Here is a 5,735-nt window from a genome sequence, read left to right on the forward strand (position 1 = left end):
TGAGGTTCTGTCACTTGTGTTAGATGTTCAGGATGCTTCTAAACCGACCCGTAAGTTCCCTTCATATCTCATCAATCGATATCCTGTGGATGTAGACCCTTCATTAGCTAAGGAACTGACAGGGGTGCACACTGTACGTCGTTTCCTACAGGATGGGAAGTCCATCAATCGTATTGTCATTACTTGGAGCCACCCAGATCCACCCCCGCCTTTTGTTAACTTCTCCTTCCTCCCTTGTCTACCATCATGTAAACTACGCAGAATGCCAGATGAAAAGCATTGGTGCTTCAAATCATGGGGTATCGGTCACATCTCACGATACTGTGCTGCCCCTGAAAAGTGTGCATTTTGTGCTGCTGAGCATGACAATTGGACCTACCCTCATCGGCCCCCTGTACCACCCACAGTGGTTGACAGTTCTTCAGCATCAACATCAACCTCATTACCTCTACCTACACCGGACTCCTCGCATTGGAAATGCCCGAGATGTAATGAGCCTGGAGTTAATGTGTGGCATGGCTGTACCAGGCATTCAGGCTCTGCATCGAACCAGCTTATTGCACAACAGCTTCCAGTGCCATCAATAAACCCCACCGTTACTGCCTCCTCACAAGTGACTACACTTCGTAATGCTGTAGATGTCCTCAAGTCTCGATGTGACTCCCTTACATCACGTTTTGAAGCCATTGAATCTCGTTTAGAGAGCATGGACTCTCGCATCGACAGTCTCGTAACCTCCTTTGACAATCTAACTTCTAAATTTGCTACTAACGATAACACACTACAATCTCTTGTTGAAGCTCAGCAGGTTGTTATCACATCAGTTACTACACTCACTGAGAAACTTGACACACTTGCTACACATCTTGAGAGTGTTACTAATCCCCATACAGGATCTTAGCCACATGATACACCACCAATGCATACCCGTGTCACCACTGCCTCTTCATCTAGTCGCCGTTCTTCCAAGGGACATGTTCGATAACCAAGTGAAGCTTAATATCATCTCGTGGAATGCCTGTGGTATTACAAACTGGGCAAAACGTTCTGCACTTAAGGGAATTGTACGTAGTCCCCACCCAGATGTTATTCTAATTCAGGAAGCTTTTGTTGGTAATGCTTAGCCAAGGGAAGAAGCTCCCTCGTTAACTGGCTATATGTCCTACGTCCATTTAGTAAGACATGGCCTCATCACCTATATATGCACTTCAATTCAGCATAGACTTCTCCCAAACTCTGAGGATGAAGATACAATATTTCAATTATTTGAGATTACTGTTGGCGCGAGGCACCATACGACTGTGCAATGTATATGCAGCACCAGGTAGGATAAATACAGCCAAGCTTCCATCCCCAACCCTTCGTTGTATGGTTTACATGGGAGATTTTAATGCCCGTCATCCAGACTTGGGAGATCTTGATGTCACTGTGAACCGCAATGGGAACCTACTTCTAGGATACATTCGTCGAAATCAACTGACCCGTTGGGACACTGGTGGATCTACGCATGCACGAGGTGGTACTTAGGATCACATCTTGACCTGTGGACTCTTACCTTCCCGAGTCAATTGTGTAACGGTTACTACGCTCTTCTCTGATCACATTGGTCTCAGCATCCAATATTCCCTTCTCGCTACACCTACTCCAATACACAATCGCACTTGCATCACAATTCCGCCTAAGTACCAGCCTACGTACATTTCATATATGACTAACCTTCGACCTACATTTGACCTCCACTGTCCGGAGTAACTTTACTCCTTACTTGTTAGTACCACACATGCTTTCCACACACAATATATCAGAAAGCCTCATATCAGGCATCGTGTTGGTGCTATGACACTGGATAATCAATTTTCTCAGGCAGAAAAGAAGGCGATGGATGATGGCCTTGCCTTTATGAGACAACCAAGTCCTGAGAGACTGCACCAGTATCAACTATCGAGAGATGATCTAGTTGCTCTACAGCAATGTGTACAAACAGATTCCTGGCACAAATTAACAGACTGCATCAACCATCAAACAAGCATGTGCCCTCCACCACAACCCTGCCCAGTATGCACAGGACCTTATTGATGAGTGGTCAGCACAGTCACGAACCATCAACCTTCCACCTCATATAAAAGACTCTCTCTTCACAAAAAAAACCATCGTGCCTTACGTCTCAGTTCCGCCTTACTGAGCAGTGATGAAGAGGATGATGTACCCATAACTAAGGAAGAGCTACGATGTGCCTTAGCAAGGAGTAAGAAGTCAGCTCATGGTGATGATGGCATCACCTATGCAGTCCTTTGCACACTGATAAAAATACCTGGCAACCCTCTCCTCCGGCTCTAAAACCTCTACCTCTGCTTGGGATATGTGCCCCTAGCATGGACTCATAGTACAATTGTACCCGTTCCCAAGCCTAGCACTGACAAATTTCGTCCTATCTCCCTCACCTCCCGTTTCTGCAAAGTATTTGAACGTATTCTCCTCTCACGCCTTATGTTCCAGCTGCAATATATGTTTTCGTCTAGAATATAAGGCTTCCTACTCCAACGAGGAACACATCATTGTCTCATGGACCTCTGCACTCGTCTCTCCCCAACCAGTGTTGTAGCCTTCATTGATTTGAAAAGTGCATTTGACGTTGCAAAGAGAGACATTATTTTAGACCAGCTTATTGATTTTTGAATCAAGGGAAACCTTTTGAGGTGTATACATGGATATCTTCGAAATAGAGTCTCTCATGTGCTGTTTAAGGGAGCATTGAGCACTACAAAAGAACTTGAACTTGGTACTCCACAAGGGGGAGTACTTAGACCATTTTCATTTAATATCCTCCTACATCGCCTTCTTTCCTTACTTCTTGATACTGATAACACAACCATCACTTGCTACGCAGATGATATTTGCATTCATTCAACCTCTCCGGATCACTTGCAACGCTTCCTTTCTTCCTTCTACGAATCAGCTTCCTCCTGTGGTCTTATTATCTCCCAAGGAAAAAGTAAAATTTCTCCCCAAGGCCAGCAAGGAATCTACCAGAATTTACTGTGGGGAACAATGTTGTACCTTTATGCATACAATATATTTACTTGGGAGCGCCAGAGCGAGTTACACCATCTATTCCAGCGAGACAGAGAGTACATCCCATTGTTCAAGATCTGCTGGCCTGGTTACAGCGACGCCTGTCTCCTCTCAAGTGGCTTACTAATTATTCTGTAGGAGTATCTATCCCAGTTGCCAGAACCATATATATTGCTTTCATCCGCTCAGTGATAGATTATCCTTCCCTTGCACTATATCAACTCTCCAGATCAACTCTACAGCCGCTTGAAAAATTCCAGAACTAAGGAATGAGATTCATTCTAGGTTGTCCAGCATCCACTAGAATTGTAAACATGCAACACGAACTCAGTCTCCCTCCACTCATTGAGAGAATATACTCCAATGTCACCTACTTCAGCAACAAATGCCTGTATTACTCTCACCTGTCTCCTCATTATTCAAACATCATCCGAACTTTTCTCGATCTAGATGCACCTCATCCACAACTACGCCAAGGGGGCCGTACACTAGTTAGTACTGTCTGTTCAAGCATTCGGGGGCTTGACATCAACATCGTGGTAGAGAACGTGGCTCATGGCCTTGCACCCTGGCAGACTCCTATGCCAGCAATCTCTTACACTCCAGTCTCTAAGAATGACTTGCCTCAATTTCAACAACAATGTGCATTGGAGACCATCGACAGACTATCCTTGTCCCTCAGTTTAGCCCATCACCTCTACACAGACGGCTCCCTACAGCAGGATGGCAGTGCTGGATGTGCTGTTTTCTCCCCCACTTTGGAACCCCGGCCAGAGGGCTGGACAGGCCGTCGCCTCCCAAAGTCATCAAGCTCCACATATTGTGTACTACATGGACTTCTAGATGCAGTTATTTTAATCACACGGACCAGAAACAATGGCTTGATCATCCGTGACTCACAACCAGCATTCCAAGTTCTTTCTTCATATAAGCCAGCATACCAGCCCCTGGTTACACAAATACGTAGGCATCTAGACATGGCCAACATGAGCTCACTGGTAGTGCACTTCCTATGGATTCCCTCTCACGTGGGTCTTCAGGCTAACAACACCGTTGACCATCTCGCAAAGGCTGCCAGTCAACTGGATCCTCCAGATGCTGATGCTCCCGGTCCATCTCTCCTGTGCTGCAAAAAAATGGTGCGCCAAGCTGCTCGCTCACCTACTCATCATCGTAGTAATGCCGAGAGAGCCACCAGTATATCAATACAGCATTATAATCACTTCTTTCCTCACCAACACAAGTATCGCCACGGTGGACTCATGGTTCATCAAAATAACGTGGTTTGTGCGCGTATTTCGGCTGGGTTGGCGACCAGTTTGGCAGGTGGCTGAGCAAGATGGAGTTCCTCACTTCTCCTCCTTTAGGTTATGTGACGCACCCAATGCCAACACCCTGGAACACTATTGTCTGGAATGTCCTCTTGTTAGTGACATATTACCCCAAAGACTCACAGTAGTTGATACATGTAAAAAATTATTGACAGATAATAATTTGCTCGATGAGATCCTCATGCGTCATCCTCACTTTGGTGGATACTGAATAATCAGCTGTTTTGTAATGTTAATTAAAGAAAGATAGGTACAACATACTTATGAAATCAAACTAAATTTAATTTGTATTCCTTATGAATTCTTATGTATAACCATAAATATATAGAAATGAGCAATATTATTTTTAATATGTACAAAAAATATCTGTCTATACTTTATTTTGTATTCCATTATATAAACTTCATTATATGCTATAGATGTAAATAATACTGTTTAAATATGTACTGAAATGTCTGCATATACTTTTTTTTATTCTTTAGGTATAACTAAATTACAATATAGATGTAAACAATATTACTGTATTACCATGTACTCAAATGTCTGACGCCAATGGGCCCAATAAATTGATTAAAACAAAACAATCTCTTGGTCCATAACTATCTGTTACCGCTATTCATTTATTCCATTCAATCAACTATATCATAGTACGTCCTCCCATTGATGTAACTGAGCATCTAACTCCTTCAAATTGATCGCAAATTTTATTTATATTCATTCTTTTTTTCTCGATAACTTCTTTCAACACTCTCTCCACCTTTGTAGCTTTTAAGACTCAATCGATATCTTTCATACATCCTTTTCATTATTGTACCTATCCAACCTTAGTCTTACTCTCTTTTCGAAATTTAAAACAGATTTACACGGGCACATATCTGTACTTTTGTGTACCACAGCATTATATGTCAACAACACACGTCCAACATATAAATCTTAATTATTTTACTACGTATTCATTATTCGATAATTTTTTTCATCAATGTTCTCAAAGACTGCTCAACCACACCATTCGCACTTGGCTTATACAGAGTCGAATAAAAATGTTTGATTTTCAGGGACATCATCTCTTCCTGGTAGCGGACTAAGTTTTGAGGCTTAATGGCCCACTTAGAAACTGTAAGTTTGTATACCTTAACGTCGGAGAGGGATTGAGCAACGCCATGATAAGCAGAGCTACACTAGTCAAGGTCATCCATATGAGGTTATTTTGCTATGAACGATCAGACCAAAATCCCCTTTCATCTCTAATACGCAATGGCCAGTATGGTGATGAAAACTGGCTTAACCCCATGCTTGAATATAGTAACCCCGTTTCGGTCTTCAGTCCCCATT

The 5,735-nt window shown here is 42.9% G+C and overlaps 1 pseudogene; it reads left to right on the plus strand.

Annotated features, from left to right (window-relative positions):
- Positions 1-905: 905 nt before the first annotated feature.
- Positions 906-5,488, plus strand: LOC137643080 (uncharacterized; annotated as a pseudogene).
- The last annotated feature ends 247 nt before the right edge of the window (positions 5,489-5,735 follow it).

This window comes from Palaemon carinicauda, chromosome 6 (genome assembly GCF_036898095.1).
Source record: "Palaemon carinicauda isolate YSFRI2023 chromosome 6, ASM3689809v2, whole genome shotgun sequence".
NCBI classification, from domain to species: Eukaryota; Metazoa; Arthropoda; class Malacostraca; order Decapoda; family Palaemonidae; genus Palaemon; species Palaemon carinicauda.